Below are 10,618 nucleotides of genomic sequence, written 5' to 3'. Positions count from 1 at the left end.
TAATGCTGCTATAAACATAGGGGTGCATATATCCCTTTGAATTAGTGTTTTTATACTTTGTAGGGAAATAGGCATAGTGCAATTACTGAATTATAGGTTAGTTCTAGCCAAGCAATAGACCCTTAACTATTGAGAACAAACCTATGGTTACCAGAGTGGAAATAAGTGGAGAGAGGCATGAAATAGATGAAAGAGATTAAGGAGTGTACTCATTGTGATGATACTGGGTGATATATGGAATTGTTGAATCACTATATTTCCCACATGAAACTAATAGAACACTATGTTAAGTATCCTGGAATTAAAAACAAACAAGTGTTTGCAAAAACAGCAAACAACAAACAAAAACAACAACAGAATTTTGCCTTCAGCTACGAAAATAATAGAATAATGGGAAAGCATTGAAGGGGTTTAAGGCGAAAAATCCAATGATCTAATTTATACATAAACATATCACCTTTGTTGCTCTCTGAAGAATAGATTGCAAGGAGGTAAGAGTGGAAGACACAAGAAATCGGGAAGAAGCTATTACAGTAGTCCATGCAAAAGATGATGATGTCTTATTTTCAGGTAGTATTAGTGGAGATGAAAGGTAGACTGACTTGAGATAGTAATGAAAAGTACTGGATATAGATAGTATTGAACTTGCTGAGGAAAGGGATGAATAAAAATTTTTTGTAGATTTTGAGTTTGAGCAACCATGAAGATGAGAATTCCATTTATGGGGAACACTGAGAAAAGAACAGGTTGGTGAGTAGGAAATCAATAAAGTTGTTTTGGCAATGTCTCATCCATTTGTTTTCCAGGTGGAGAGGCCAACTAGAAAGTTGTATATATGTCTGTAGTTCTGGTGTAAATTCTAGATTATAGTTTTGAATTTATAAGTTATCAATGGATAAGCACATGATACATAAAAAGAAGAGAGGTTTAATATGAGAAGAGGAAAAAAAAAGAGAGTTTGAAGTCCCTGGAATTCAAGATTAAGGTTCATCATTGTTTTGGGATTGGGTACATAAGGAAGAGCTAGCAGAGAAAACTGAAAAGAAATAACTAGTGCAATAAAAATTTTTGACAATTTAACCATTCCTTTCTTAGAATACTCCTCTCTATTGGCTTTAGTGACAATATAGATTCCTGATTTTCTTTCCTTACACAATAGAAGTGATTGGTCTTCAACAGGAAAAGGTAAACTTTTTCCATGATAAAAAAAGGAAGCTAGAAATAGGAATAGTGATGCAGGTGAGTTTGTAGATTTGGTTGTGGGTAAATGATACAGTTCTCTCCTGATGGCTTTTATGGTCTCAGTAAAGCATAAGATGATAGACTAAGGTTTAAGATGGAATGTGCTGGGGGAAACAATTACTGAACATGATGAAGCAGGAATGGTCTGAGAAGTTGGGTAAGAACCAAAAGATACTGTGGAAATTGGTAAAGAAAAGTTTTAGATAAATAGGGACAATCTGTGCTATCTCATGTTTTCTAGAAGTTTTTTTGAAACTTTTTTACATTTATTTATTTTTGAGAGAGAGTGAGACAGAGCATGAGCAGGGCAGAGAGAGAAGGAGACACAGAATCTGAAGCAGGCTCCAGGCTCTGAACAAGCGTTCAGCACAGAGCCTGACAAGGGGCTTGAACGCACGAACCATGAGATCATGACCTGAACAGAGGTCGGACACTCAACTGACTGAGCCACCCAGGTGTCCCTAGAAGTTTATTAAGATAAAGATTTTACATGAGAAAGTTTATTCTTATATGAAATCAGATTCAACAGAGTGGTAAAGGTAGAAGCCACAGTCCAGTGGCCTGGGGAAGAATGCAAGATGAAGAAATAGAAACTGCTAGAGAAGATAGACTTTTAAAAATTAGACAAGAAGACAAGGAAGTGAAAATAGCAAGACAAGGGAGAGATTTATTTCATGTTAGTGTTTAAATAAGAGATGTTTGAACATGTGAATAATATAGACTATAGAAAAATATCCTATTTTCCCCAAAATTTATTCATAAAGGCATGTATGTCATGTTAGTGTTTAAATAAGAGATGCTTGAACATGTGAATATAGACTATAGAAAAGTATCCTATTTTCCCCAAAATTTATTCATAAAGGCATGTATGTCACTCCTCTTTAAAGATTCCTCCTTTAATTAGTATTTCTGTCTTATATCCTATTTATGTTATAAGGAATTAAATATTAACATATTTTCTTTGGTTTAACCTATAGTGAATATAAATGGTATTCTGAACAAAAAAAAAATAAGGAAAAATCTGACTTCAGTTTTACTTACTACACCTCTGCTGAGTACCCTATTAGGGCTTTAATTCATGCAGAAAAGGTTAAAATGTACTAGAAGTGACAATTCCTAAGTGGAAAGCACAGTGCTTCTGGCTCACTCTTGCAGTAAAGTATAATCTTTCTGTAGAAAGGAGAGTGCTAGGGAAGAGTTGTCAGAGTTGGTAGCTGACTGAGTTACCATGTGGTCCTTTGAGCGACAGGGACATCAAAAGCAAAAGGACCTAGATGAACAGGGTCACATCACTTCTCTGAGAAGTAAATGAATTGGCGGGAGAGGATGCGGTTATGTTCACTTTCACAGGTTCCTATAGAACTTTTGTACAACTGATATATACCTTCTTAAGAGACTATAATACAGATGCATTTATAAATGCAAATTAAAATAATTAATTGAGGGGGTAGCTGTTTTTATTTCTCACATTATCTGTTCTCTGGCTAACTGCCAATGTTGGCAACATTGTATCTTCTGAAGAGGAAATCAGAATTACTGAGGATATGCAAATAATCCTGTTTGTATGTTTAAGATACAAAACCTTTCCTTTATAGTCACACTTTTGCATGTGTCACATTAGGCTTTCACATATATGAGAGATGAGGATTATACACATAAATAAAGAGACCAGATGTTTAACCGACTGAGCCACCAAAGCACCTGCCACTGAGTTTCTTTTTAATAATATTTCATCAGGACACCTGGGTGGGCTCAGTCAGTTAAGCGTCCGACTTTGGCTCAAGTCATGATCTCACAGTCCGTGAGTTCAAGCTCCACATCAGGCTCTGTGTTAACAGCTCACTCAGAGCCTAGAGCCTGCTTCGGATTCTGTGTCTCCTCTCTGTCCCTCCCCTACTCGCACTCTCTCTCTCTTAAAAGTAAATAAACCTTAAAAATTAAAAAAAAAATAGTTCGTTATTTACTCCTCACTATAAATGAATTAATTGCATAAAATTTCAATGTTATAACAAATTTAATATTATTGTCCATTTCAAATCCCAAAGGAATATCCCTTCTCTAGTTATTTTCTCCAAATATTGTATTTTATCTAGAAATAATTAACTTGAAAGTTACCCTTTAAGTTCTAGACTATGGGTCCTAATGAGTTTTCTCAGCTACCCGTGAGGGGTACAAACAATGAGATATATAGGCAGAGGCATTGGGAAATTATATTTGGAACACATGTCTTCCTGGCTGTGGTTTTAATGTTTGGTCCAGCTGATAATATTCTCTTAAGACAGCTCAAATAATATGAGCTGGACACAGATTTTACCATATGGGTAACTAAGCCATAAAATATATATCATCTTAACAGTATCATAACATGTTTTAATAAGGAAACCATTCTAGGTTCTGGATAAAACAAAATTATGCAAATACGGTCACTTTCTTCATGTAAAAAGACATCATTTAATTAACAAAAGTATATGTTATATCAATAGAGAACTTGGCAAGTTTCAAAGCAACTCATATACTTCTCCCTAATTCTTACCATTGCTGTGTGCTGTGGGGACCTGGGAATTAAAATATAGTAAGCCAAGTTCAAATGAGTAATTAAAGTGTATTTATAAGTGCACAGTAAAGTTGGCCTATATCCAAGTAAGAGCGGTGAGGTAATTAAGTACAGATTCCTGGGTTCAAAAATTTTACTCCTAAGAATTTCTTTTATGGAAATACTCCTTGTTTTGGGAGGATCATTGGCCAGAATTGAAGTAAGATTCTTTCTTTATTTATTTTTTGCCAGGCCACAAATTTGCTAATAGGTCCTGTTTCAGAAAGGACAGTGAGTTTCAAATTCAAAACTTGAAAAATTAGGCATTAATCAAATAGATTTCCTTAAATAAGTTATTAAGTAATGATCATAGATTTTCCTCAATGTTTTTCAGACCTCTGCTGGTAAAATTTTTTAGAACTGTTTCAAATGTTCAATTTCACATGCGTTCACTGCATATTTAAATTCAGTCTTATGAAGGTCTGACAAAAAGATGTTTTTCCATGTCCAACCAATGGGATACAATTTTCTTAATATTTCCCCTTTTTCAGTGCCCTGAACTCTACTTTTTTAAAATTTATTTTTGAGAGAGAGAGAGAGACAGTTGTGAGCAAGGGAGGGTCAGCGAGAGAGGGAGACACAGAATCCGAAGCAAGCTCCAGGCTCGGAGCTAGGTGTCAGCACAGAGCCAGACGCGGGGCTCGAACCCATGAACCACGAGATCACTACCCGAGCAGAAGCCAGACGCTCGAACCGACTGAGCCATTCAGGTGCTCCTGAAAATCTTTATAAGCAGCATTATTAAGAAGACATCCAATGAAAGCTTTATTTTATCAATGTGGTCACTGAGGGGCAAACTTGTTATATTTGCTTACAGAAATATTACAAAGTTTTAAGCATGTGAAAAATCTCAAATATCCAATGCTGTCTTTTTCTTTTCCTTTTTTCATAAATGATTTCATAGGACTTATAAGCATCTAAATTTTGCTATACTAAGCTCTGATCACAACTTACTAAGTACATATATTCACGTAGAAAAGAGGCATTGTCATTTGGCAAATAGCCAAGGCTTTGGCCTACAGAGGTAATATTGTCCAATTCGATCCCCTTGGCACTGTGCAAGGATTTTACACATACACATGCACACACACACACACACACTCACACACACACACACACACACACACACACACAACTACCAACACTGCAATTAAAATTCTTGCATCCTTGTTTATCCAGATTTCAACTGCATCTTCATTGTAATAGCAAACATTGATAGCAGTCTAAATATTTGTAAACAAGGAATTCAATAAATGTAATTCAGCATATAGGTAAACAGAACACTAAAAACCTAAAAACATAATGGAAATCTACATTTACTGAAATGAAAAGATGTCCACGAGATAAATATGATATTTTACAAGAAAAATATCTACATATATGTCCATATATTTATGGAAAGATATATAATAAGCTGTTAAAAGTTGTTTACTTTAAGATTATAGTATAACTTCCAAATTCACTTAACAGATTTTATTTATGCCTTTATAGTACATATGAGTTGTTGACTTAATAAGAAAAAATAAATATATAACATAAAACAAGTAAGTTGAAAAAAAAGCTATGTATGGCATAATTTTACCTACATAAAATATGTACATATGTTTATATATGAATAAAAATCCCAGGATGGATTCTTAATAAGGATTAAGTTTAATAATTCTTAATAGGGATTCTCTATTACTATTAAGGGGTAGAGTTATGGTAAGAATTCAACTTTGTTTATACTGTTTGAATGTTTTACAACAAGTACGCATTACAGAGTAATCTGTACATAGTGACCTTAACCTTAATTGACTAACTGAAGAAAGAAGCATATATTACATAAATCCTTCTGTAACTAAATTGACATTAGCATACAAATAATATGAAGGGTGTACTTTAGGTAAACTTTAATTATCTGAAAAGCAACTGCAATTATTGTCATTAGATTTTTTAATGAAAAAAATTTATGGGAAGTCATAACACTACCATCATAAAATATGATTTAAGCTATCAGGAAATGTTTTTTAAAATGATACCTTGGTTCAATGGCCAAAGTAAGATGGGTCAGAGTGGTGGTCATCACCTCCTGGAGGTGGTAAGAAGGATGACAAGGACACGAAAAATAAATACGAACTTCCCTGTACCAACTAGAATGGGGAAAAAGACATAGGGACCAGATGCTGCCAGCAAGTTGCCACTGGTGACACCTCACAGTCAGGATAAGTTAAAATTATGGAAATTAGATAGAATTAAAGATTATCTTATAATGGAGGAAGAATTCATTAGAAATCAGGAAAAAGTGAAGCCTTTAGAAGAAAAACAAGAGAAGGAAACATCAAAGGTTGATGGTTGAGGGGGACCCCAAAGGTAGGAACCTTTGAAGAGATTATTGATGACAACCATGCCACGTGTCTAAATCAGAACACTACATCAGCATTCTTTCCATTGTAAATAAGGGTTTGCTGGAAACAGGCTGCTCAGTCTTGCTCAACTGCATGCCATCATAGAGGTGCTCATAGATGACACAGATAGATCCCTTGGTCACAGGAATTAAGGTAGAAAAGTCCTCCCAGGAAATTTATGCTGATATTGAGGGGTTGGAAAACCAAATCCAGGAAATTAAGGAATCTGTGGAGATTCCTCTCTCTCATCTTGAATATTATGAAGAGATGGATATGAAGACCCCAAAGAGGGTCATTCTAGATGATCCCCCAGACATAGGTAAAACCTTATTAGCCAAAGAAGTAGCAAACCAAACCTCTGCCACTTTCTTGAAAGTGGTTGACAGTGAACTTATTCAGAAGTACCTAGGAGATGGGCCTAAACTTATTCAGTAATTGTTTTGAGTTGCAGAAGAACATGCACCGTCCATTGTGTTTATTGATGAAATTGATGCCATTGGAACAAAAAGATAAGACTCAAATTCCAGTAGTGACAGATAAATTCAATGAACCATGTTGGAATTGTTGAAACAGCTGGATGGATTTGATATAAAGGGTGACATGAAAGTTATCATGGCCACAAACTGAATAGAAACTTTGGATACAGCACTTGTCAGATGAGGCTGCATTGGCAGGAAGATGGAGTATCCCCGTGCCCAATGGAAAGACTAATAAGTGCTTCCTTCAGATCCAAACAAGCAGACTGACACTTGCCAATGATGTAACTAACCCTGGACAACTTTATCATGCCTAAAGATGACCTTTCTGGTTGCTAACATCAATGCAATTAATTTTATAGAAGCTGGTCCAATGGCATTGAGAGAATTTAGAATGAACCTAACAAATTAAGACTTAAGAAAAATCTAAAGAAAAAATGCTCTTTATAAAAAACAAAAGGGCACTGCTAAGTGACTCTATCTCTAGTGGACCACAGTCAACTTCAGGGAAATGGTTGGGACTGTCCCCACCCATTAGAGGGATGAGGTTGGGAAGCTGCCTAGAGGAGTCCATGTTCTAGTTTTGCTGTTTATTAGCAAAACCTCCTGTGTATCTTTTTGAGAATATGTATAAGATACCCAATAGGCTGCCTTTATCTGTTGGTCACATGCAATACTCTCTCCCCAATAAAGTGTTCCCCTGTCAAAAAAATGATACCTAAGTATCAATCAGTCAAATTTAAGAAAATCTGGCATACATAAACTATGCTATTGTGGTAAATGGGGGGAGGGTTGTCTGTTTTTAGTGTTTTCCTGTGTTTTCTTCCTTTTTTTGTAAACCAGGTAAAGGAAAATAAATTGAAGTACTTTAGAGACTTTGATGGCAAACTTAATTTCTTATTGAAAGTACTGTTTTTCAAGAAAATACACAGGGTAAAAGTATTATATTTTACTTTCCTTACCTAGTTTAATGAAATCATAAGACTATATCATTTTTGGTAGCAAATATCAAGTAACATTAAAAATTAAGGAATATGTAATATTATTCTTATATTTCAGTGGATTGTTATTTTGCTGAAGACTAGGTCCATATTTTTCACTAATTTTTCTCAGCACTATATTCATTACGTGTTCAAATTATCTCTAAAACCAATGACTAAAATCAAGAAGACAAAAAACCCAAAAGCCTAAGTGTCCATTCACTGATGAATGGATAAAGAAGATTTACATACACATAATGGAATGAATACTATTCAGCCATCAAAAAGAATGAAATCTTGCCGTTTGCAATGACATCGATGGAGCTAGAGTGTATTATGCTAAGTGAAATAAATCAGTCAGAGAAAGACAAGTATTATATGGTTTCACTTATATATGGAATTTAGGAAAGAAAACAGATGAACATATGAGAATGGGAAAAAAGAGAGACAGGGAAGAAAACCATAAGAAACTCTTAATGATAGAGAACAAACTCAGGGTTGATGGAGGGTGGTAGGTAAGGGATGGACCAAATGGGTGAGAGTTGTTGAGGAGAACACTTGTTATGATGAGCACTAGTGTTATATGTAAGTAATGAATCATTAAATTCTACTCTTGAAGCCAATATTATAACATATGTTACCTAGCTAGAATTTAAATAAAAATTTATAAGAAGAAAATAACAAAAAACAAGTGGTGGCAAAGATGTGGAGAAAAAGGAACTATAGTGTACTGTTGGTGGGAATATAAAATAGTATGGTCATTGTGGAAAAAAATATGGAAGTCCTTCAAAAATTTAAAATATTATATGATCCAATAATTCCACTAGCATTACCCAGGGATAGCAACAACAGAACTTGAAAAGTTATATGTACCTGTATGTTTACTGCAGCAGTAATAACAATAGCCAAGATATGGAAACAGCCTAAGTATCCATCAATAGATGAATGGATAAGAAAAATGTATTCTCTCTCTCTCTATCTCTCTCTCTCTCTCTCTCTCACACACACACACACACACACACACACACACACACACACACGCACACACATAGATACAATGGAATATTACACAGCCATAAAAGGGTGACATCATGCCATCTAAGACAACATGGATAAACCTAGAGGGTATTATGGTATGTGAAATAACTCAGAATGAGAAAGACAAATATCATTTGATTCCACTCATAAATGGATCAAAAAAAACCCCTGAGTAAACAAAAAGCAGAATCAGAACCACAAACACAGAGAACAAATGTATGATTGCCAGAGGTAAGGGGTGTAGGGGAAGGAAAAAATGGGTGAGGCGAGAGGGAGATAAAGGCCTCCAGTTATGGAATGATTAAGTCGGGGGAATAAAAAACACAGCATAAGGAATACGGTCAATGATATTCTAATACCAATGTAACAGGACAGATTGTATCTACATTTGTGGTGAACATAACATAATGTATAAACTTGTCAAATCACTGATTTGTTCACCTGAAACGAATGTAACATTGTGTGTCAATCATAGATAACTAAACAAATAACTAAATAAGAAGATAAATAAATAAATAAATAAATAAATAAATAAATAAATAAATGTAACAGAATTAACAAACCCAAATTGTCTCTGAAACCAAGACTTTAAGTGGGGTCTATGTCTGCTGTAACGCTGGCTTCATAGGATGAGTTTGAAAGCTTTCCTTCCATTTCTTTTTTTTGGAATAGTTTAAGAAGAACAGGTATTCACTCTTTTTTAAATGTCTGGTAGAATTTCCCTGGGAAGACATGGGACCCCGGACTCTTGTTTGATAGGAAATTTTTGATAACTGATTCAATTTCTTTGCTGGTTATCAGCCTATTCAAATTTTCTATTTCTTCCTGTTTCAGTTTTGTTAGTTTGTATATTTCTAAGAATTTGTCCATTTCTTCCAGATTGCCTATTTTGTTGGCACATAATTTTTCATAGTATTCACTTATAATTGTTTGTATTTCTGTGGTGTTGGTTGTGACTCTTCTCTTTCATTCACGATTTTACCTATTTGGGCCCTTTCTCATATCTTTTTGATAAATCTGGTTAGCAGATTATCAATTTTGTTAATTCTTTCACAGTACCAGCTCTTAGTCTCATTGATCTGTTCTAAAAAATGATCTGTTTTTGTTTTTGTTGTTGTTGTTGTTGTTGTTTGTTTGTTTCTATAACATTTATTTCTTCTCTAATCTTTACTATTTCCCTTCTTCTCCTGGGTTTAGGCTTTACTTGATTTTTTTTTTCTAGTTCCTTTAGGTGTAAGATAAGATTGTGTATTTGGGACCTTTCTTGCTTGTTGAGATAGGCCTGAATATACTTTCTTCTTAGGACTGCCTTTGCTGAACCCCAAAGGTTTTGGACTGTTGTGTTTTCATTTTCATTGGCTTCCATTCATTTTTAAATTTCTTCAATTTCTTGGTTAACCCATTCATTCTTTAATAGGATATTTTTTAACCTACATAGATTTGAAAGTTTTCCAAATATTTACTTGTGGTTGATTTCAAGTTTCATAGCATTGTGATCTGAAAATATGCATGGTATGATTTTGACGTTTTGTACCTATTGAAGACTGATTTGTGACCAAGTATGTGATCTGTTCTGGAGAATGTTCCATGTGCACTCTAGAAGAAAAAATATTCTGCTGCTTTAGAGTGAAATGTTCTTAATGTATTTGTTAAGTCCACTCAGGCCAATGTGTTATTCAAAGCTATTGTTTCTTTGTTGATTTTCTGCTTAGATGATCTGTCCAATGCTCTAAGTGAGGACATTAAAGTCCCCTACTATTATCATATTATTATCAATTAGTTTTCATATTTGTGATTAATTGATTTCTATGTTGGTGTTTCAAGTTGGGTCATAAATATTTACAATTGTTAGATCTTCTTGGTGGGTGGACCCTTTAACTATGATATAATGCCCTTCTTCAT

The 10,618-nt window shown here is 34.5% G+C and overlaps 1 pseudogene; it reads left to right on the top strand.

Annotated features, from left to right (window-relative positions):
- Positions 1–5,891: 5,891 nt before the first annotated feature.
- Positions 5,892–7,185, top strand: LOC115284179 (annotated as a pseudogene).
- The last annotated feature ends 3,433 nt before the right edge of the window (positions 7,186–10,618 follow it).

This window comes from Suricata suricatta, chromosome X, assembly GCF_006229205.1.
Source record: "Suricata suricatta isolate VVHF042 chromosome X, meerkat_22Aug2017_6uvM2_HiC, whole genome shotgun sequence".
NCBI classification, from domain to species: domain Eukaryota; kingdom Metazoa; phylum Chordata; class Mammalia; order Carnivora; family Herpestidae; genus Suricata; species Suricata suricatta.
Note: the sequence above shows the minus strand (reverse complement) of the source record. Positions and strands in the feature narration are given on the sequence as shown.